We start from the raw sequence: 25,030 nt of genomic DNA, 5'->3' as shown, positions 1-25,030 counted from the left end.
TTTTTTGCAAATAGTCAAAGGTATATGAATAAGATTTCGAGAAGCATTTTCAAGATTTGAAATTTTCTCCCCCTATTTCAAATGCTTTTACTTTGACTAAACAAAACTCCCCCTTAATGAAATTCTCCTCTTAGTGTTCAAGAGGGTTTTACCAATTGAAGAAGATCAAAATGTTTTAAATACCAAAACTTTGAAAAACTCCTCCTTAAGATATGAATACCAATTGAGATAGAATTTCTTAGAGGAATACCAATTGAAAAACATTTAACAATTTAGACTTGTTTCGAAAAATTTGAAATTGGCGTGGTGGTGCGGTCCTTTTGCTTTGGGCTAATACTCTCTCCCCCTTTGGCATTAATCGCCAAAAACAGAGTCTTTAGAGCCCTTGTTCAATTCTCTCCCCCTTTGGCAAACAATATATGAGTGAAGGATTATACCAAAGTGAAGAGCGATGTGGAGTGACGGCGAAGGGTAAATAATACGATGGAGTGTAGTGGAAGCTTTGTCTTCGCCGAAGACTCCTTTTCCCTTACAATCTCTGACTTAGCATAAGAATATACTTGAAAACACATTAGTCATAGCACATGAAAGAGATATGATCAAATGTATATAATTGAGCTATGTGTGCAAAGTATCAATCAAAATTCCTAGAATCAAGAATGTTTAGCTCATTCCTAAGTTTGGTAAAGGTTTTCTCATCTAGTGGTTTGGTAAAGATATCGACTAATTGTTCTTTGGTGCTAACATAAGCAATCTCGATATCCCCCCTTTGTTGGTGATCCCTCAAGAAGTGATACCGAATGGCTATGTGCTTAGTGCGGCTGTGCTCAACGGGATTATCCGCCATGCGGATTGCACTCTCATTATCACATAGGAGAGGGACTTTGGTTAATTTGTAGTCATAGTCCCTAAGGGTTTGCCTCATCTAAAGCAATTGCACGCAACAATGGCCTGCGGCAATGTACTCGGCTTCGGCGGTACAAAGAGCTACTGAATTTTGTTTCTTTGAAGCCCAAAACACCAAGGATCTTCCCAAGAACTGACAAGTCCCTGATGTGCTCTTTCTATCAATTTTACACCCTGCCCAACCAGCATCTGAATAACCTATTAAATCAAAGGTGGACCCCTTGGGGTACCATAGACCAAACTTAGGTGTGTGAACTAAATATCTCAAGATTCTTTTCATGGCCCTAAGGTGAACTTCCTTAGGATCGGCTTGGAATCTTGCACACATGCATACGGAAAGCATAATATCCGGTCGAGATGCACATAAATAGAGTAAAGATCCTATCATCGACCGATATACCTTTTGATCTATGAATTCACCTTCCATGTCGAGGTCGAGATGCCCATTGGTTCCCATGGGTGTCTTGATGGGCTTGGCATCCTTCATTCCAAACTTGGTAAGTATATCTTGAATGTACTTGGTTTGGCTGAGGAAGGTGCCCTCTTAGAGTTGCTTCACTTGAAATCCTAGGAAATACTTCAACTCCCCCATCATCGACATCTCAAATTTTTGAATCATGATCCTACTAAACTCTTCACAAGTAGATTTGTTAGTAGACCCAAATATGATATTGTAGCATCCCAAAAATTCAAATCCTGAAATTTTCTCAAACTCCATCTAAATTCAAAATGAATTTCAAATTTCATTTCAAAATGTTTGTTTGTGAGTTGATATCAACAAATAAAGTATAGTGGTCTATATTCTCTCTAAAATCATCCTCAAAATATCCTACAAATATTTCCCCAGTAATCCCCCTTAAATTGTTTCTAGAAATACTTCCCAGATATTTCCCGAGTAATCCCCTTCAATTTCTTTCCAGAAATATTGCACAGATATTCCACCAACATATCTCCAAGTATTTTCTTCCTAAGAAATACGTTCATAATCATTTTTCAAGTCCCTACAAATATTTTCTTCATAACTTTTCTCATGCTCATACGTATATGTATGCCTCCAGTGTCATACGGTGAGCTCTACAAGCTAATCTCACTTATACAAAACAAATACATGCTAATCTCCCACTAATCCTCTCATACTCACACTGTCCTCTCATCCCTCCCCCTAATCCCCCACCATGGCTATAAATAGAGGGGCAAGGGCCTCCTCTCATCCCACCCCAAGCCATTTCATGGCAACTCTCTCCCCCCCCCCCCACACACACCCACTCCATGTTCCACACAAGCACACACTAGCACAAGGATCGTTCGGTCATTCTTCGATATTTCGTCCCCCTGTTCTTAGTTTGTTTGTTCGTTCGTCCGATCGTTCGTCTGATCGTTCATGGTTCGTTCGTTCGTTCGTCCGATCGTTCGATCGTTCCTCCGTCAGTTCGTCCAAATAATCTTTTTCCTGCCGTTATGCTGCCGAAATTCCGATCGTTCGTTCGTTCGATCATTCGATCATTCATCGTTCGTTCATAGTTCCCATTCATCGTTCATCGTTCGTTCATAGTCCCTATTCATCGGTCTTCCAGATAATCTTTGTTCTGCCGTTATGCTGCCGAAATTCCGATCGTTCGTTTGTCCGATCATTCGATCGTTCGTCCGTTCGTTCGTCCAAATAATCTTTTTCTTGCCGTTATGCTACCAAAATTCTGATCGTTCGTTCGATCGATCATTCGATCGTTCATCGTTCGTTCATAGTTCCTATTCATCGTTCATCGTTCGTTCATAGTCCCTATTCATCGTTCTTCCAGATAATCTTTGTCCTGCTGTTATGCTGCCGAAATTCCGATTGTTCGTTCATCCGATCATTCGATCGTTCGTTCATAGTTCATAGTTCCTATTCATCGTTCATCGTTCGTTCATACGAACTATTCACCATCACTATTCACCATTACTATTCATCTTTACTATTCACCGTTACTATTCATCATCGTTACTATTCATCGACACTATTCACCATCGTTACTATTCGTCGATCATCCGATCACCTCGAATTTCAACTACTCATCCATCATGTTGTCCAGTCCACCTAAGACCAGCCAGACCCATATTCCAGTCATACGAACTCCGGTGACTGTGCTTTTCCTTCCAGTAGGGAACTTCCCAACTAGTCACCCATCCCAGGTTTCTCTAAGTTGAGCACGCTTAACTTTGAGATTCCTTCGAACCAGGCTCCCAAACTCAGATTCCAATAATTCTTGTTTCTAAATTCTTATCAAACTATTCCCTATCCAACCATGTCATCCTTTAAGCATGGTCCATATTCCAGAAAACTCCCAAAATACTCTTGTCCCATATTCTGCCTATAACTCTCTTGTTCGTACTAAGTCAGACAATTCATTCGTCACTATTCTCACCAACAGTGAACTTCACTGTGCTACACCACATACACCCAGCTATAAATACACCCAGCTACCCTCTCCCTCTCCGCACACATTCAACACCCTCAGCCAAGGAAAACACCCTACCCACTCAGTTACTCTGCTCCTCCGGCTACACGCATAGTGTCGCTTCGCCTCCAGTCCACCCTCTTGGTAAGCACCTCCGCTCCACCACCAGTAATATCACAACACCACATGACACAGATTCTACTCAAGACTCTACCCATCCATATATCGCTATTCTGACCACTATACTAAATATTTGTTGGTATATTTGCTGGTTTGTATGTTTGCTTGCTCATGTTGCATAGTTATCGGAGCGTTCGTGCCGTCTCGTGGAGGCCAGATCTGCAAGTCTACGCCAGGCGGTGGAGCCAGAAGCCTGTTCCACAAGCTCCCCTTTCCCCTTCGCCGGATAAGCACGACAAGCTCACTGGATCCCTTTGATGCATAAATTACCTATGATTTTTCAACCACAACCCTCAGCCTGTTATTTTATGCATGATATGATTTTGAGACAAGTTATTATGGCCACCCAAGCCGCTTGCCGCAATCAATCCTTAATATATTTGTTACAAATGATTTGAGAAAAGGTGTGAGTTTTTCAAAAGAAAATGCTTTTCAAAATGTGTATGATGAAGGGTTTTCACCCTTATCACCTTTGAGTAGGGATGATCAGGGACTCCCTGGTTTAGGGGAGGGCCTAAGGTGAAGGCTCAGCTGGTTTAGGCGTGAGCAGAAGGATTGTCCCCTCATATAAGGACCGGTTTGTCATCTTTCACTACTTGTACTCATGATAAGTACAACCACTCGAGACTGTGTGGGCAGTCACTCAATCTGAACTCGTACGGTCCAACCCCAGGGTTATGAAGGCTGGGGAGCACCGGGAGGATAAGGAGGGGGAATGTTTTGTCCGGTTTGGACATGGTGGTGGCCTGACTCCTTCCGGTATAAACGTTAAGGTTAGGACGTGCGGGGAAAGAAAGAGATTCGGATTTGGATCTCATTGATCATGAGATCGCAGAGCCGGACTAGTGGGTAAAGTGTACCCCTCTGCGCAGAGTTCAAACCTATTCGAATAGTCTGTGTCCACAGGAATGGACGAGTCTGGCGTGGTATGGCAATTAGTGTTTTGTTTTTCAAAACAAAGAGGTGCTTTTGAAAAGTGATTTTTAAAAGGTCTGGCGGTTGAGCCGTGAGCTATAGTGGACGGGAAGTCCAGTAGCTGTTTCTGAAAAAGGAAAAACCAGTGGGAAACTGCTGAGATACCTGGATGGTTTAGTCCAGGGAATTTTGTTCTTATATTGAAAAACTTCCTGCTCCTTTGGGAGAGGATGTGCTTTGAAAAATACAAAATGTTTTACAAAACAACCCTGCATAAAATATTGTTGTTTCCGCAAAATATCCTGAGCTCCACATATTCCATGCATTATATCTGATTTCCCCATTCCGTGGGTGAAGGTGGGCTGCTGAGTACGTTTGTACTCACCCTTGCTTATTTGTTGTTTTTCAGAAAAAGGAGATCGGGTAAGAGTTACGACTGTTCCCAACCTTGCCTGTGGCTGTTGGACCGCTGATTTGCTTCGCTGCGTATATCGGACTGCTTCAGCCCCACTTTGATGATATGTCCCGAGTTGTGGACCAACTCTTAAAGTTGATCGCCACCTTTATAGGTTTGTCTCGTTTAAGCAGATCTGGAATCATCTGATGTATAAATGTGTTTACTAGCCTCCTGGGACTAGTAATTGTATCACATTTGAGTCCCAGAGGATTGGGGATGCTTCAGATATCATCAACATAAATTTGGCATACAAACAAATCATTTGCAATGGTTTTAGTAAAGAGAGTAGGATCGGCTTTGCCGACTTTGAAGCCATTAGTGATAAGAAAATCTCTTAGGCATTCATACCATGCTCTTGGGGCTTGCTTGAGCCCATAAAGCGCCTTAGAGAGTTTATACACATGGTTAGGATACTCACTATCTTCAAAGTCGGGAGGTTGCTCAACATAGACCTCTTCCTTGATTGGTCCATTGAGGAAGGCACTTTTCACGTCAATTTGATAAAGCTTAAAGCCATGGTAAGTAGCATAGGTAAGTAATATGCGAATTGATTCAAGCCTAGCTACGGGTGCATAGGTTTCACCGAAATCCAAACCTTCGACTTGTGAATATCCCTTGGCCACAAGTCGGGCTTTGTTCCTCGTCACCACACCATGCTCATCTAGCTTGTCGCGGAAGACCCACTGGTTCCTACAACATTTTGATTAGGACGTGGAACAAGATGCCATACCTCATTCCTCGTGAGGTTGTTGAGTTCCTCTTGCATAGACAACACACAATCTGAATCTCTTAATGCATCTTCCACCCTGTATGGCTCAATAGAAGACACAAAAGAGTAATGTTCACAAAAATGTGCGACACGAGATCAAGTGGTTACCCCCTTATGAATATCACCGAGGATGGAGTTCACAGGGTGATCTTGTTGTATCGCTTGGTGGACTCTTGGGTGTGGCGGTCTTGGACCCTCATCATCTTCCTTGTCTTGATCATTAGCATCTCCCCCTTGATCATTGTCCTCCTCTTGAGGTGGCTCTTCTTGATATTCATTTTCATCATCTTGAGCTTGATCCTCATCTTGAATTGGTGGAGATGCTTGCATGGAAGATGATGGTTGATCTTGTGCTTGTGGAGGCTCTTCGGATTCCTTATGACACACATCCCCAACGGACATGTTCCTTAGCGCGACGCATGGAGCCTCTTCATCATCTAGCTCATCAAGATCAACTTGCTCTACTTGAGAGCCGTTAGTCTCATCAAACACAATGTCACAAGAAACTTCAACTAGTCCAGTGGACTTTTTAAAGACTCTATATGCCCTTATGTTTAAGTCATAACCAAGTAAAAGCCTTCTACAGTCTTAGGAGCAAATTTAGATTTTCTACCTCTTTTAACAAGAATAAAACATTTGCTTCCAAAGACTCTAAAATATGAAACATTGGGCTTTTTACCGGTGAGGAGTTCATAGGATGTCTTCTTGAGGATTCGGTGAAGATAGATACGGTTGATGGCGTAGCAAGCGGTGTTGATTGCTTCCACCCAAAACCGGTCCGAAGTCTTGTACTCATCAAGCATGGTCCTCGCCATGTCAAGTAGAGTTCTATTCTTCCTCTCCACTACATCATTTTGTAGTGGTGTGTAGGGAGAAGAGAACTCATGCTTGATGCCATCATCCTCAAGAAAGCCTTCTATTTGAGAGTTCTTGAACTCTGTCCCATTGTCGCTTCTAATCTTTTTGATCCTTAAGCCAAACTCATTTTGAGTCCGTCTCAAGAATCCTTTTAAGGTCTCTTGGGTTTGAGATTTATCCTGCAAAAAGAACACCCAAGTGAAGCGAAAATAATCATCCACAATAACTAAACAATACTTACTCCCGCTGATGCTTATGTAAGCTATCGGGCTAAATAGATCCATGTGGAGTAGCTCGAGCAGCCTGTCAGTCGTCATGATGTTCTTGTGTGGATGATGAACACCAACTTGCTTCCCTGCTTGACATGCGCTACAAACCATGTCTTTCTCAAAATGAACATTTGTTAGTCCCAAAATGTGTTCTCCCTTTAGAAGCTTGTGGAGATTCTTCATCCCAACGTGGGCTAGTCGGCGATGCCAGAGCCAACCCATATTAGTCTTAGCAATTAAGCAAGTATCGAGTTTAGCTCTATTAAAATCAACTAAGTAAAGCTGACCCTCTAATACTCCTTTAAATGCTACTGAATCATCACTTCTTCTAAAGACAGTAACACCTATATCCGTAAAAAGACAATTGTAACCCATTTTGCATAATTGAGAAACAGAAAGCAAATTGTAATCTAAAGAATCTACAAGAAAAACATTGGAAATAGAATGGTCAGGTGATATAGCAATTTTACCAAGTCCTTTGACAAAACCTTGATTTCCATCCCCGAATGTGATAGCTCTTTGGGGATCATCGTTTTCCTCGTAGGAGGAGAACATTCTTTTCTCCCCAGTCATGTGGTTTGTGCACCCGCTATCAATTATCCAACTTGAGCCCCTGGATGCATAAACCTACAAAACAAGTTTAGGCCTTGTTCTTAGGTACCCAAACGGTCTTGAGTCCTTTGACATTAGAAACAAGCACCTTGGGTACCCAAACACAAGTCTTTGAACCCTTGTGTTTGCCCCCAACATATTTGACAAATACTTTGCCTGATTTGTTAGTGAGCACATAAGAAGCATCAAAAGTCTTAAATGAAACACTAGGCTTATTTGATGCAATTGGAGTTTTCTTTTTAGGCAATTTAACATGAGTGGATTGCCTAGAACTAGATGCCTCACTCTTATACATAAAAGCATGATGAGAGCCAGAGTGAGACTTCCTAGAATGAATTCTCCTAATTTTGTGTTCGGGATAACCAGCAGGATATAAAATATAGCCCTCGTTATCCTGAACTATGGGAGCTTTGCCCTTAACAAAGTTAGACAATTTCTTAGGGGCATTAAGCTTGACATTGTCTCCCTGTTGGAAGCCAATGCCATCATTAATGCCAGGGCGTCTCCCACTATAGAGCATACTTCTAGCAAATTTAAATTTTTCATTTTCTAAGTCATGCTCATTAATTTTAGCACTAAGTTGAGCTATGCGATCATTTTGTTGTTTAATTAAAGCTAGGTGATCATGGATAGCATCAACATTAATGTCTCTACATCTAGTACAAATGGAAACCTGGCTAACAGTAGATGTAAAGGGTTTGCAAGCATTTAATTCATTAATCTTAGCATATAACATGGCTTTCTCATTTCTAAAATTGTAAATAGAATCATTGCAAACATTTAAATCCTTAGCCTTAGCAATTAAATTATCATTCTCAATCTTAAGGCTAGAAAGTGATTCGTTCAACTTGTCAATCTTAGCAATTAAGCTATCATTATCATTCTTAAGATTAACAATTGAATCATCACAAACATTTAACTTCTCAACCTTAGCAATTAATTTAACATTCTCATTTCTAAGGTTGGAGATAGTATCATGGCAAATGCTAAGCTCACTAGTCAATTTTTCACATTTTTCTATCTCCTGAGCATAAGCATTTTTAACTTTTACATGCTTCTTGTTTTCTTTAATAAAGAAGTCCTCTTGGCTATCCAAGAGTTCATCCTTCTCATGAATAGCACTAATCAATTCATTCAATTTCTCCTTTTGTTGCATGTTAAGGTTGGAAAAAAGTGTAAGCAAATCATCCTCATCATCACTAGAGCTAGCCTCATCACTAGATGTTGCATATTTAGTGGAAGCTCTAGATTTTACCTTCTTTTTGCCGTCTTTTGCCATGAGGCACTTGTGGCCGACGTTGGGGAAGAGGAGACCCTTGTTGATGGTGATGTTGGCGGCGTCCTCGTCGGAGGAGGAGTCAGTGGAGCTCTCATCGGAATCCCACTCTCAACAAACATGGGCATCGCCGCCCTTCTTCTCGTAGTATCTCTTTTTCTCCTTCTTCTTCCCTCTCTTGTCGTCGCCCCTGTCACTATCACTTGATAATGGACATTTAGCAATAAAGTCACCGGGCTTACCACACTTGTAGCAAACCTTCTTGGAATGGGGTTTGTAGTCTCTCCCTTTCCTTTGCTTGAGGATTTGGCGAAAGCTTTTGATGATTAGCGCCATTTCCTCGTTGTCGAGCTTGGAGGCGTCGATGGGGAGCCTACTTGATGTAGACTCTTCTTTCTTCTCCTCTGTTGCTTTGAAGGCAACGGGTTGCACCTCGGGTGTGGAGGTGGCGCCTCGCTCGATGATTTGTTTGGAGCCTTTGATCATCAATTCAAAGCTCACAAACTTTCCTATGACCTCCTCAGGAGACATTAGCTTGTATCTAGGATCACCACGAATTAATTGAACTTGTGTAGGGTTAAGAAAAATGAGTGATCTTAGAATAACCTTGACCATTTCATGGTCATCCCATTTGGTGCTCCCGAGGTTGCGCACTTGGTTCACCAAGGTCTTGAGCCGGTTGTACATGGCTCTCCTTGGTTGAGCATAAATTGACCGAGCTCCCCCTCGATCGTTTCCTGCTTGGTGATCTTGGTCACCTCATCTCCTTCATGGGCGGTCTTGAGCACATCCCAAATCTTTTTGGCACTTTTCAACCCTTGCACCTTATTATACTCCTCTCGACTTAGAGAGGCAAGGAGTATAGTAGTGGCTTGGGAGTTGAAGTGCCAGATTTGGTTGACCTCCTCCGGATCATAGTCCTTGTCCCCTTTCTTCGGTACCTCTGCTCCATACTCAACAATATCCCATATACTTTTGTGGAGTGAGGTTAGGTGATGCCTCATTTTATCACTCCACATAGAATAATCTTCACCTTCAAAAACTGATGGTTTGCCTAATGGGATAGAAAGTAATGGAGTGTGTTTTGAAATACGAGGATAGCGAAGGGGCATCTTACTATACTTCTTATGCTCATGGCACTTAGAAGTGGCGGATGTCGATTCGGAGCCGGAGGTGGAGGGTGACGAAGAGTCGGTCTCGTAGTAGACCACCTTCTTCATCTTCTTCTTCTTGTCACCTCTCCATTGTGTCTTGATGGAGGAAGAGGATTCCTCCTTATGCTTGTGGGCGGACTCCCTCGAATGGGTTCTCCTCGAGCTTGCGGACTTGTCGCCGCTGGTCCCGATCTCCCTCTTGGCGGATGCTCCCGACTTCACTTCGAGTGGTTAGACTCTAATGAAGTACCGGGCTCCGATACTAATTGAAAGTCGCCTAGAGGGGGGTGAATAGGCAAATCTGAAATTTACAAACTTTAAGCACAACTACAAGTCGGGTTAGCGTTAGAAATAAAAGCGAGTCTGAAAGAGAGGGCGAAAACAAATCACAAGAAAATGAAAGCGGATGACACGGTGATTTATTTTACCGAGGTTCGGTTCTTGCAAACCTACTCCCCGTTGAGGTGGTCACAAAGACCGGGTCTATTTCAACCCTTTCCCTCTCTCAAACGGTCACCTAGACCGAGTGAGCTTTTCTCCTTAATCAACGGGTCACTTAGACCGCTTACAAGGACCACCACAACTTGGTGTCTCTTGCTTGATTACAAGTTGCTTCAGAATAAGAATGGAGGAAGAAGAAAAGCGATCCAGGCGACAAGAACTCAAATGAACACAAATGTCTCTCCCTCACAAGCCACTAAGTCTTTGGAATGAGATTGGGACTTGGAGAGGATTTGATCTTTTATTTTGTGTCTTGGAGTGAAGCCTAGAGCTCTTGTATTGAATGCAATGGCTGAAAACTTGGATGCCTTGAAGTGTGGTGGTTGGGGGGCGCACCGGACAGTCCGGTGCGCCACCGGACACTGTCCGGTGCGCCAGCCACGTCACCCAACCGTTAGGTTTTGACCGTTCGAGCTCTGACAATGGGGCCACCGGACAGTCCGGTGCGCCTTCTGGCGCGTGCTCTGACTCTATGCGCAATGTCCACGCACTGTAGCACTTTTACAGGTTTTTGTTGGAGTCGACCGTTGCGCTATAGCCATTGCAACGCTGGCACACCTGACAGTCCGGTGCCACACCGGATAGTCCGGTGAATTATAGCGGAGTGGCATTTCTAGAAACCCGAAGGTAGCGAGTTCGAGTTGATCCACCCTGGTGCACCGGACACTGTCCGGTGCGCCAGACCAGGGCAGCCTTCGGTTGGTTTTGCTCCTTTCTGTTTGAACCCTATCTTGGACTTTTTATTGGTTTGTGTTGAACCTTTGGCACCTGTAGAACTTATAATCTAGAGCAAACTAGTTAGTCCAATTATTTGTGTTGGGCAATTCAACCACCAAAATCATTTAGGAAAAGGTTTAAGCCTATTTCCCTTTCAAGAAACTAAGAGAAATGAAATGCTATCTTCTGAGTTATCTGCTTGCCATGAATCTATCTCTAGTTTAAAGAGTTTAAATAATGAATTAAATGCTAAGCTAGAGGAAGTAAATAAAACTAGTTCATGTGTAGAGCATGTTAGTATTTGTAATAGATGTAAGGACTTTGATGTTGATGCCTGTAATGAACATCTTATTTCTATTACTTAATTAAATGATGAGGTGGCAAGTCTTAATGCTCAACTTAATACTTGCAAAATAGATTTTGATAAACTAAAATTTGCTAGGGATGCCTACACTATTGGTATACACCCCTCAATTAAGGATGGACTTGGTTTTCTAAAGGAAACTAAGAACTTAACAAGCCAAAGGATTCCCGTTCTCAACAAGGAGAAAGAGAAGGCCCTTATGCTAGTAGTCCTCAAAGGAACCATGCCTTTATTTATGATAGGAAAATTGCTAGTCATTCTCATTATAATAAGAGTTGTGTTCATACTGCTTATAATAATTCACATGCTATGTTTGCCTCTAGCTCCACTTTTGTTCATGGTAGAAGTAGGCCTAGGAGAAATCATGTTGTGCCTCATGTGCCTAGGAGAATGTGCAATGAACCCACTACTATTTTTCATGCTTGCAACACCTCTTTTGTACTTTCATGTAAGAATGAAAAAGTGGTTGCTAGGAAGTTGGGATCCAGATGCAAGGGAGACAAGACTTGTATTTGGGTTCCAAAAATTATTGTGACTAACCTTGCAGGACCCAACAAGAGTTGGGTACCTAAAACCCAAGCTTAAAATTGCCTTGCAGGTTTATGCATCTGGGGGCTCTAGCTGGATAATCGACAGCGGATGCACAAACCACATGATGGGGGAGAAGAAGATGTTTACCTCCTACGTCAAGAACAAGGATTCCTACGTCAAGAACAAGGAGAAGAAGATGTTTACCTCTTACGGTGGAGAAGGAGATGGGAACCAAGGCAAGGTTAAAGGATTGGGAAAGATAGCCATTACATCTGGGCATTCTATCTCCAATGTGTTTTTAGTTGAATCGCTCGGGTACAACTTATTGTATGTGAGTCAATTATGTAACTTGGGCTATAATTGTTTATTCACAAATATAGATGTATCTATCTTTAGAAGGAGTGATGGTTCATTAGCGTTTAAGGGTGTATTAGATGACAAACTCTATTTAATAGATTTTTCGAAAGAGAATGCCAATCTAGATGCATGCTTAATGGCTAAGACTAATATGGGTTGGCTTTGGCATCGCTTTCTAGCACATGTTGGGATGAAGAACCTTTATAAACTTCTAAAGGGAGATCATGTGTTAGGACTAACTGATGTCTGCTTTGAGAAAGACAGGCCTAGTGCAGCATGTCAGGCAAGGAAACAGGTGGGAAGTACTCATCACAGCAAGAATGTGATGACAACATCAAGACCACTGGAGCTTCTTCACATGGACCTCTTTGGACCCATTGCCTACCTTAGCATCGGGGGAAGTAAATATGGTCTTGTAATTGTTGATGACTTTTCCCGCTTCACTTGGGTGTTCTTTTTGTAGGACAAATCAGAAACCCAAGGGACCTTAAAGCGCTTTCTAAGAAGGGCTCAAAATGAATTTGAGCTAAAGGTGAAGAAGATAAGGAGCGACAATGGGTCCGAGTTCAAGAATCTGCAAATTGAAGAGTTTCTTGAGAAGGAAGGCATCAAGCACGAGTTCTCCGCTCCCTACACACCACAGCAAAATGGTGTGGTAGAGAGGAAGAACAGGACGCTAATTGACATGGCGAGAACAATGCTTGGAGAGTACAAGACACCTGAGCGGTTTTGGTCAGAAGCTGTGAACACAGCTTGCCACGCCATAAACCAGCTCTATCTGCATTGCCTCCTCAAGAAGACCTCCTACGAACTCCTTACTGGTAACAAACCCAATGTCTCTTACTTTCGTGTATTTGGGAGCAAATGCTACATTCTGGTGAAGAAAGGTAGACATTCTAAATTTGCTCCCAAGGCAGTAGAAGGGTTTTTACTAGGGTATGAATCAAATACAAAGGCGTATAGGGTCTTCAACAAATCATCAGGATTAGTTGAAGTCTCTAGCGATGTTGTATTTGACGAGACTAATGGCTCTCCAAGAGAGCAAGTTGATCTCAATGACATAGATGAGGATGAAGTTCCAATGGCCGCAGTGCGCACGATGGCGATAGGTGATGTGCGACCACAGGAACAACAGGAGCAAGATCAACCTTCTTCCTCTACAATGGTGCATCCCCTAACTCAAGATGATGGATAGGTACCTCAAGAAGAGGAGTGGGATCAAGGGGGAGCACAGGAAGATCAAGTGATGGAGGAAGAAGCACCACGGGTCCCTCCAACTCAAGTCCGAGCGTCGATCCAAAGACATCACCCCGTCGATCAAATTCTGGGTGACATCAACAAGGGAGTAATCACTCGCTCATGCTTAGCTAATTTTTGTGAGCATTACTCGTTTGTCTCTTCTATTGAGCCTTTCAGGGTAGAAGAGGCCTTGCAGGATCCGGATTGGGTGTTGGCCATGCAGGAAGAGCTCAACAACTTCAAGAGAAACGAAGTCTGGAGCCTGGTGCCATGTCCAAAGCAAAACGTTGTGGGAACTAAGTGGGTGTTCCGCAATAAGCAAGACGAGCACGGAGTGGTGACAAGAAACAAGGCTCGACTTGTGGCAAAAGGTTATGCCCAAGTCGCAGGTTTGGATTTCGTGGAGACCTTTGCTCCTGTGGCTAGGTTAGAGTCAATTCGAATTTTGTTAGCCTATGCCACTCACCATTCTTTTAGGCTGTTCCAAATGGACGTGAAGAGCGCTTTCCTCAATGGGCCAATCAAGGAGGAGGTATACGTGGAACAACCCCCTGGCTTTGAGGACGACAGGTATCCCAACCACGCGTATAAGCTATCTAAGGCGCTCTATGGACTTAAGCAAGCCCCAAGAGCATGGTATGAATGCCTTAGAGATTTCTTAATTGATAATGCTTTCAAGGTTGGGAAAGCCGATCTCACTCTTTTTATAAAGACTTGTGATGGTGATCTCTTTGTGTGCCAAATTTATGTCGATGACATAATATTTGGTTCTACTAACCAAAAGTCTTGTGAAGAGTTTAGCAGGGTAATGACGCAAAAGTTTGAGATGTCGATGATGGGCGAGTTGACCTACTTCCTTGGATTCCAATGAAGCAACTCAAGGACGGTACCTTCATCTCCCAAACGAAGTACACTCAGGATCTTCTCAAGAGGTTTGGGATGAAGGACGCCAAGCCCGCGAAGACACCGATGGGAACTGACATGCACGTTGATCTCAACAAAGGAGGTAAGTCCGTTGATCAAAAGGCATACAGGTCCATGATAGGTTCATTACTTTATTTATGTGCTAGTAGACCGGACATTATGCTTAGTGTATGCATGTGTGCTAGATATCAATCCGACCCCAAGGAATGTCACCTTGTGGCCGTTAAGCGAATTCTTAGATATTTAGTTGCTACGCCTTGCTTTGGGATCTGGTATCTAAAGGGGTCTACCTTTGACTTGATTGGATATTCAGACTCTGATTATGCCGGGTGCAAGGTTGATAGGAAGAGTACATCAGGGATGTGCCAATTTCTAGGAAGGTCCCTGGTGTCCTGGAGTCCTAAGAAACAAACCTTCGTTGCCCTATCCACCGCTGAGGCCGAGTACGTTGCCGTAGGACAGTGTTGCACGCAACTACTTTGGATGACGCAAACCCTCCGAGACTTTGGCTACAATCTGAGCAAAGTCCCACTCCTATGTGACAATGAGAGTGCAATCCGCTTGGCGGAAAATTCTGTTGAACACAGCCGCACTAAGCACATAGACATTCGGCATCACTTCCTGAGAGACCACCAGCAAAAGGGAGATATCGAGGTGTACCATATTTGCACCGAGAACCAGCTAGTCGATATCTTCATTAAGCCTTTAGATGAGAAAAGGTTTTGCGGGTTGCGTAGTGAGCTAAATGTCTTAGATTCGCGTAACTTGGATTGATCTATAGCATACATGTGTTCTATGCCTTGATCATGTTCCTTTGTGCATTATTGTTTATTTATGGTGCTCAAATTGTACAAGTGATCCTCGGACCTCACAAGTCCATATGCAAATGATGCACATATTAAGAGGGAGATGTGCTACAACTTGACACTTTGAGACTAACCTATTTGTTTGAGTACACTTGATGTAGCCTCAAAGGTGCATTGAAAGGGAAAAGTGAACTTGGACGATGAAAAGACTTCCACTGCACTCCGGTATTAGTGTACTTACTTCCAAGTTCATACCTGCAATCTCATTGCCTTTTTGCTCTTAATTGACATTTTTGGTGAAGCGATGGGGTTAAAGGGCCAAAAATGATCCCGTTTTGGTGCTTAATGCCAAAGGGGGAGAAATTAAGACCAAAGCAAAATGGATCAGCCAACCACTTGTGAATTTTTGAAAATAATAGAGTAAGAATTTGTGATTTGCTCAAAATACTCTTATTGCAAAATTTGGTCTGTTGTGGGGGAGAATTTTGATTATGGGAAAAGGGGGAGTTTTTGGCACTCGATTAATTTTACTCTTGGAATATCTCTCTATGTGCCCAAACAACCGTGTTTAACTGAGAGATAGGAAAATGAATTTGATTTGCAAAATCAAACCAAGTGGTGGCAAAGAATGATCCAAATATGCCAAATCCTAAGTAAAGAGAATTTGGTCTTCATTTGCGTTGATGTTGCACTTCTTTTTGCTGCTTTTTGATGTGTTGGCATGAATCACCAAAAAGGGGGAGATTGAAAGGGAAATGTGCCCTTGGGCCATTTATATAATGTTTTGGTGATTAAATGCCCAACACGTTTGATTAAGTTCTTATGTGCTAAATAAGTGAGAAGTGCAAATCAGAGACAAAGGTATGTTTCTAGACTTGGTGAATTGTTTTATATACTAACATGGTTATCTAAGTGATAGAAACAGTGCCAAGAAAAGAAGATTTAAATTGGAGAAAAGTTGGCAAAGTTCAGCCAACACCAACTCTGGCCAGGCACATCGGACTGTCCGGTGGTGCACCGGACGGTGTCTGGTGCGCTAGGGTGGCTGACGGTGAACCGACTGCTCTCGGGAAAACGACAGAGGCGTACGACTATAATTCACTGGACTATCCGGTGATGCACCGGACTGTCCGGTGAGCCAAAGGCGCTCGCGGCCAACAGTCGGTCGCGCGATCATCGCGCGACACGTGGCCCGTGCCAACGGTCGGTTGGGCACACCGGACTATCCGGTGTGCACTGGACAGTGTCCGATGCGCCAACCGATCCTGAGGACCAACGGTCGGATGCGCCAGATATGGAAGGAGATCGCGCACCGGACTGCTACAGTAACTGTCCAGTGGTGCACCGGACTGTCCGGTGCACCACTCGACAGAAGGCAAGATTGGCCTTCCAAGTTGGCCTCCAACGGCTCCTAGCTGCCTTAGGGCTATAAAAGGGACCCCTAGGCGCATGGAGGAGAATACCAAGCTTTCAAGAAACATTCTAAGACTCCCAGACTCCGACTCCATGCATTTGATTCTCTGTGTTAGTGATTTGAGCTCCATTTGAGTTGTGAACTCTGTGTGTTGTGTTTCGAGCTCAAGTCGTGACTTGTGTGCGTGGTTGTGCTACGGATTTGAGTCTTGTGTGTGGTGCTCTCCCCAACCTTACTATGTGCTTTCTTTGTGATTTCAATTGTAAGGGCGAGAGACTCCAAATTGTGGAGATTCCTCGCAAACGGGGAAAATACTCTAAAGGAAAAGACTGTGGTATTCAAGTTGATCATCAGATCACTTGAAAGGGGTTGAGTGCAACCCTCGTCCATTGGGACGCCACAACGTGGAGGTAGGCAAGTGTTACTTGGCTGAACCACCGGATAAAAATCGCGTGTCTCGTGTGTTGCTTATTGTGATTGCTTTGTTCGCACGAGCGCGTTCCTTAGCCACTTGATTTCACTAACACCTTGATAATCAAGTTTGTGGCTATTTAGTGTTTAGTTTTACAGGATCACCTATTCACCCCCTCTAGGTGCTCTCAATATGTTCTATGATATAATTAATGTTGCCACTGTGTAGACAATATTTTTATGAAGCTAACGTAATTTGAATGGATCAAATCGGAGTTAAAATGAATAAGTTACGGAATAAACAAGTTTCTATGTATTTTAACACTTATTTTATGAATTTTTGATAATTATGGACTGCGGATGCAAATACCAGAGAGCTCAGGGTCATTTTTGTTAATTCTAGGATCTTTTAGTAATTACTCTACGCCGAGTGTGGATGGCGGGTTGAATCTGGAAAACCAGAGGGTCTCTTTTGCATATTCGCTTGGCTGAAGGGGTATGGATAACTATTGGCCGCTCGATCAAGATTCAATGGCCTAGATTAGATCTAGCCCATTAATGAATCGATACGCGCAGAGGATCGTCGATCAGACAGTCTACGGTCACGATCAACGCGCGAAAGGGTACGCGCCCTCTTAATCTTATCAGTGCGCTGACACATCAATGGTCTGGATCGATCCTTGTCACGATCAATCCACAACACCCCCGATAGATCCAACGGCCAGGAACTCTTCTTCCACCCAGTGGCCGAACAAAGCGGCACCGAGTGCCCAGCGGCGGCGAGCACACCGGCTCGGCCCGCCGGTGACCCCGAACCCCAAATCTGACGACAGCGGCATGAAAACGGAAGCGGAAGCGAGCCGATTAGGAGAGGATTTACCAAGCAGGGGTGAAGGCGAGGCCGACCGACGATGCGGTACAACAAGATTCAACAATGGCGGCGTCCTGTTCGGTCTTCTACCCGGGGTGAGGAAACCCAGTCCTCGCGTCAACGGACACGCGAGGAGAACCTCCCAGACGCCCAGCGCGTAACCCTGGCTGAGCACCGCCCCACTAGCCCGACGATGAGACCCACGCCGTCGCAGAATGCCGATCAACAGGGAGCTTTCCCCACTGGTATGGCGACACGAGAGATTTGGAAAAAAAGAAAAGGACCCTAGACTAAATAGAGCTGAGGCAGCGCTAGATCCACAGCGGAATTGGCTTTCCCCGCAACAAACTCTGCAGGATCCGCGAGTAGGATTTCCCATGGCGGCCCGCACCGGCACCGCGGAGAACAGTGTTCTGTTGCAGGGAGAACACAGGGGGTCTGAGCAGTGGGCCCTGATGTGTAGCGCAAGAGGAGATCAGCCAAATCCTAACAGACGTGATACTCTAGCATTTGTGGTGCTCGACAGTCGGCAGGTGCTCGGTCATTCACAGGAGCCCGCCATGCGCACGACTTGGGTCAGCATCTGGGTTTGGGGAGGAAGGAGAAGGTGGCGATTCTAGACAGTGGGGCCCCCACCGGTCGGTGATACAAGCCAATACTGCGTGCGCTTACTCCACTTAAACCCACTGCCATGTGGGTCCCGTAGCCAGAGGCAGGGCGCGATGGGCTGGCGAGAAAAGGGAAGGAGGGAGTGGGTCGAGAAGTGAGGCCCAGTTTGGTTCCTTATTCTCCCTTTATCTATTTTTATTTCATATTTTCATTTCCCATTTCAATCCTATGTTTGATTCTGAATTTCAAACATATATTTGAAGTACCAAACAGAACGCTCAGCATGACAATGCAAGTATAAATTATATGTTTATTTATATTGATTCCTTTGTCCATGCCACAAAACTTATAATTAAATGAAGTATGATTTATATAAAATATCTCACCATATTATTTAGTTTAAGAAAATAGTTCAAATACATAGCCAAAATTTATATTAATCTTTTATTTAGTTTTGGGAAAATACTTCAATTGATAAGCTTATTAGAAAGACGTTTTTAAATTGTAAATCTTTAGTAAAATTTTCTCAAATATCAAAATAGAATTTTAGGGTGTTACACGAGATAATCCCCCAACGCCTCTTACTCTCTTCAAGTTTACCAGATCTCTGCCCAGCGCACTGTTTGTTTGCACTATCGAGCTTTACAGGCTGAGTATCTCGACAATTCTTGCACTGCTTGTTTGCTCCATGTATTGGATTTATTCTTGACTGTTTGTTTGCTCCATGTGCTACCACACGGTCTAGAGTGCATTTTGTGATTTCGTTACCTATGAAGGTTTGGCGAGTTGTTCATTCTTCATTAATAATCCACTTATTTGTTCCTGATTAATTACTACTATTATTAATATGTAAGGAGGTACAGGAAGTTCTTACTCATTTTTATGATTTAGTATAGTAATACATTTTAACAACTCATCAATGTAGCACAAAATGATGTGCAACACATCTACTGAGGCGAAGCGCGTGGTGTACTATATTCTTGTATTGGTTGTGGTAAGTATAAAAAATAATGTAGATATTTACTAGCATATGGAGCTATTTTCTTCTCTGCTTTCCTAGTGTTGTGTTACAAGTCCAGCAAGATGACAAGTTCAGTCATTGTTCACTTTATATAGGTTATTATAATTGTCATACTAGTAAAGGATTATAACATAGGATAAAAAACTTTAAATCATGAGCACAAACACTTCTAGGCACTGATAGGTAAAGTGAACTCATTTATAGACTTTAACTAGTCGGTTACTCGTGCGTTGCGATGGCTCACAACAATACCCACGTAAACTATCACCAAAAAAACTCAAGATTTTTTATTGATTGTCTCCGTTCTCCGCATAATTTTTTTTGATTTGACTAACTAATGTTGTTGTTTACTCTATTCAATATGTCTTGGTACAACATGGCCAATGAAAGGAGTGATTAGAAGAGAATTCACATCGACTGACTAAACGAATAGAGATTATAGGATGACATAATTCCACCATACAAAGACCAAATAAAAGGAAGTTTGTGAGCTCAAGTTTCTAAAATAAGTCACATGAACTCAAACTTATAGAAAAGATAGATCAAAATAAAGAGTGGTTGCTAAAATCAGTTATCAATAAAAACTGAATGTGTTCCATACAAATTATGGTATTTCATAGCAATTACTAATGTTTGAAATCAACAAATAACCTTTCCTTTTACTGTTAGCGTGACAAATCATTGATGCTCAAACACCATGGAGTCCATTGCGCTAATGTGGTGTCAGAAATGACCTCATGCATGCAAGAGTCAAGAACACAAGGGACGAGCATCCTGTGGTAGTGCCTGCATGGATCTCCAAATTCTAACACATATTTTGCAAGATCCATGAGCCATCATCAGAAGAACACAAACCACGTGCAGACAATAAATAAAGTACTAACACACCCAAATTATGTTCAATCCTTAGCACAACAAAAAACTAACACCCAAAATAACAGAGGAACAACACAATAATTTTGCAATGACAGAAGGATGGGTGACAGGTACATAGAAGTGGTAGAAGCATACCGAGTCGACATCGTGACAAGGGAAAGGCCATGTAGACAGGCGATGCCGAGCCTGAGCATGATGTTCTACTGGTTAGACAGTTTCACCCAGCATCTTCTACCTTTCTTCCATCAGGGCGTGGGTTTAAACCCCACCTGCTGCACCGCTTTTTAACATATTATGCTGATTTAACCAAATGGGCCGACGGGCTAACTGGCCGGGCTGGCACGGTCAGCATGCCGGCGTGCCTGGGCCAGAGCGGCGGCCCATGGGCGTTGGGCCTAGCGGGCCCGTGCACGTGGATGTTGTCTGCGCAGAGGGGACAATCGTGCAGCGGGTTAATTTGAAATATATGTGAGGGATTATTTGTAAAAATATGACGCGGGACGACCGTTAAAACCGATGCTTTAATATAGTAGAGATGTATTATAATATGCAAACTGAGTTCTTTTTTCAAAAAAATCCAAAATAAAACACTAAATTGATATGTTTTTTCAGATAAATCCAATAAACTCATTTATCGGCAACCTCCGTTATTTTTTCTCGGTAAACTGAATCGCCAAGATTACCTTTTGGCTGCTTACAAAATGTTAGTGCACACACCACCAACTTTATCATTCGTTTTTTGGAAACAAATCGGAAAGATATATCAGCACTTTGTGCATCTCACGTAAAAGATGCCTGTTGTTGGGACTTGGGAGGAGGTCGAGCTTTTGTGCCAGACCATCAACACGTATGTGTTTTGGCGAGATTCAGTTTCTGTTCTCCTATTCTGCCAGCCCAAAGTAATAGACTCAATATCGAACAAGAATATAGCCTAGGTAACGAACGATTCGTTGATACTTTGAGAGTTTGAGATGCTCATTTTCTTTCTTGTGTCCATTATTTCTTGCGTCCAGGGCTAAAGCGAACTTGATTCCAACGCCCATGACTATTGATTTGCTTGTGTCAGGGAGTAATTCTGGTAACGACACGTGATAGAGCAAGGTATGGCGACCACCCTACCTTGCCCTATTGTCTCCTCCGCCTAGAGCAGATGACGATGATCTATCTCCCCATCATAGCAGCACACAAGTGTAGGGTTACGGGCATGGAACGGATTGCGTGGCAACAGTACCTTCCACTGCAACAACACCAATCCACAGACCATAGAGAAGAGCAGACCAGAGCAGGATTTTATTGATTCACATCTCAAAGTCCAGAGACCCCATTGATTAGACCTCATGGTCTCGTCATCAGAAACTGGCAGAATTCGTTAGATGGAGGTGCTGCAGCAGCGGCACCGGTGGTGGCTTCATCCTATCCGGTCGTGGCAATGGCCGCCGCTCGAGCTGCTCTGTTGGCAGCTCTAGTGGTTTCAGCATCTACACCACACCCAAACCAAGCACATGGTCAGCTCAATGCACACAAACTCTTGGAGGTGGAACAGTCGATGGATTAAGTTGTCTAAGGAATGCATATGCTCTTCATTGTGCTCCATCTTTTTTCTCTCGCCAGACTGAAATTTGGAATGTTGTGACAACTTAAATGTCTTCATACGGCATTTGTTTCTACAGACAGAAAGAGAGGGGAGGTTTGCCTAAATCAGTGAATCCACCAAGAACGATAACTCTAGTGCTGCTGAAGCTCAAAACAAACTATTGAATTGAAACATGGAGGCACAGACAAGGGAGGGACCACATGAGTTTTCTGATCCTTAACTTCAACTTCCTGAGATGCTCGTTCTTTTCCTCCAGCAGGACGATCTTGTTCTCTAGCTCGTTGGTATACGCCTGGGGAAGAAAATACATGGAGATGGAGCTTAAAAATGTCGTGCAGGGACCAGGGAGGCAGGGACTGGACTCGTGGAAGTGGAATGGAACCCCACCTGCTTCCTGGCCCATGACCTCGCGACGGCCTCGCAGTTCTTGATCATTCGCTTCTGTCGCCACTCCATCATCCTCTCCACAATGCCATCCCCACGCGCGGCGCGACGCTTCTGGCCGACCGCTTGCGAGTGCAAGTACGAGAGGAAAACGTCGGCTCAGTCGATGTGGTACACGGCATCCACATCTGGGCCGAGGAGCGACAACGCGTACTGCGACGGCTACGGTGGGTACTAGTGCATCCAATGCGGAGTGCATCAACGGCGGCACCGGCGCGGGTAGAGATGTCAATGGGGACCCGATACCCGCCAACCCATGGGGAATTCCCCTATTAGGGTACGGGTATGGGATGAAAATTGTCCCCATAGGTATGGATATGGGACAAAATCTCCACCCATTGGATAAACGGGTATGGGTTTGGGAAGCAATAATCCGAACACGATTACCCATGGGTATTTCATACGTGTACACCTGTCGTGTTTGTATGAATGAGTTGAGGTCGAGCCGGCCACCAAGCCCAGCATGGTAGCGCACCAGGCCCTAGGTCCTAGCCCAACAAGGCAACACGACAAGGCAACTAGCAGACTAGCAAAAAACAAAACCCTAAAATAACCAGCCATATGCTACGCCCTGCCCAGACGATGGTGACGACCATGGATTCTCAAGCGCCAACGAACTCAGATGGTGACCAAGGAAGGTGAGCAAACTCCATTTCTCCATTTCTTCTATCGGTCCGGAAGTACTTATTTTTTCTGATGGATGGATGAATGGATCATGGTTCATGGATGAGTGCATGCCGATGTAGTGATGTCTGAAATCTAGATAATTTGTGCTACATGTTAGTACCTAGTTATCCCTTAAATGGGGCTGGGGACCCCTTGGGGACCCAAAACCCGAATGGGGATGGGTATGAGATGAGTTTTGTACCCATGATGGGTATGGGGATGGATCAAACATGATGGGGATGGGTATGAGATGCTATAACCCGGTGGGGAATTCCCCATTGACATCTCTAGGCGCGGGAGAGGAAGTCTTTGAGCATCATCTCGCCATGGAGGGCTGGCGACCGCCACCACCAGCGCTCTGGATGTCACGACTCGTGACATACCTCGTCCACCGTCTTCTTGGCCACCGGGCGGGCCCACCGCACCTGGGAGTATGGTTCACAGGAAGTCGTCCAGGTTCATGGTCTATAGCGGCTTGCCCAGCGGCGTCTCCACCTTGGCCAGCGAGAGTCCGTAGACCGAGCCATGACACGAGAGGTCGTCGTCGTCATGAGAGTGGGATGATATTGTCTGCACTCTCATCCACGCCCCCCGGAGGTCGAAACAGAGAGTGTTGGAGCCTGTATCCTGTGATATCCTGGCCCCTAGGATGGTGATGTCCTAACCCAAGGCTTAATAGAATTAATAGAGTATCCATACCAACAAAGTGCATCTTCTTTTTCGGATGCCTGTCTCAAAAGAACCTCCAAGTTAAGTGTGCTTGGCTTGGAGCAATTTGGGATGGGTGACCGACCGGGAAGTTTTTTCGGGTGCGCATGAGTGAGGACAAAGTGCGCACAAAAGACTTGTGTTGGTCTATGGGAACGATATATGATTCTAGAGAGCTGCCAGGAGTGAGTACCACCGGTCCAGGGATTGGACGGGTTGTTACAAATGGTATCAGAGCCGACCCTCGCGGTTTCATGGCCGTGTGTGGGCTAGGGGTTCGGGTATATGGCGCATGGCGCATGTGGGCCCGGAGTGGTCACATGGCATGACATATGACGACACTAGACACACAGACGTGGCTAAGAGGGGAGGTTCCTGAATTGGGGTTGACCGACGAGGACGTCGGTCTTCTAAGGGGGGTGGATTGTGATATCCTGGCCCCTAGGATGGTGATGTCCTGACCCAAGGCTTAATAGAATTAATAGAGTATCCATACCAACAAGGTGCATCTTCTTTTTCGGATGTCTGTCTCAAAAGAACCTCCAAGTTAAGCGTGCTTGGCTTTGAGCAATTTGGGATGGGTGACCGACCGGGAAGTTTTCTCGGGTGCGCATGAGTGAGGACAAAGTGCACACAAAAGACTCGTGTTGGTCTGTGGGGACAATATATGATCCTAGAGAGCTGCCAGGAGTGAGTACCGCCGGTCCAGGGATTGGGCGGGTTGTTACATATCCATGTGCGATCACATGCACCTGCAAACAAATAATTGCGCAGCGGCGGCGCAGTGCGAGACGTGTGAAAGAGGGCGCGTGCTCGAAGGCTTATCTTCTCCTTCAAGTGCACGAGAATGGCGGTAGCGATGCGAGAGAGGCAGCGGGAAAAGAGGGAGTTGGGGATCAGTGTAGGCCGTTGGTGATCGCAATCTAGCGCTTCACACGTGTCTACTGTTTGATTTGGAATAAGTGGAAGGGCCTTTTTGCAAAAAAAAAACGACGTAGGACGACCGTTGAAACTGGTACTTTAAGTATACTATAGATAACTTATGCAAGAATTTTTAGAGAAGCCTAGTTCACAGTGGCGAATCTAACAAGAAATATTGTTGGGGTCATTGAGGTGAATTTCACTATATGATCTAATATTTTTAAA

The 25,030-nt window shown here is 44.1% G+C and overlaps 1 pseudogene; it reads right to left on the bottom strand.

Moving 5' to 3' along the window:
* LOC109945849 (uncharacterized) overlaps window positions 1-23,758 on the bottom strand; it is a 38,883-nt pseudogene extending 15,125 nt beyond the window's left edge.
* Window positions 23,759-25,030: the final 1,272 nt, after the last annotated feature.

This window comes from Zea mays, chromosome 4 (genome assembly GCF_902167145.1).
Source record: "Zea mays cultivar B73 chromosome 4, Zm-B73-REFERENCE-NAM-5.0, whole genome shotgun sequence".
NCBI lineage: Eukaryota > Viridiplantae > Streptophyta > Magnoliopsida > Poales > Poaceae > Zea > Zea mays.
Note: the sequence above shows the minus strand (reverse complement) of the source record. Positions and strands in the feature narration are given on the sequence as shown.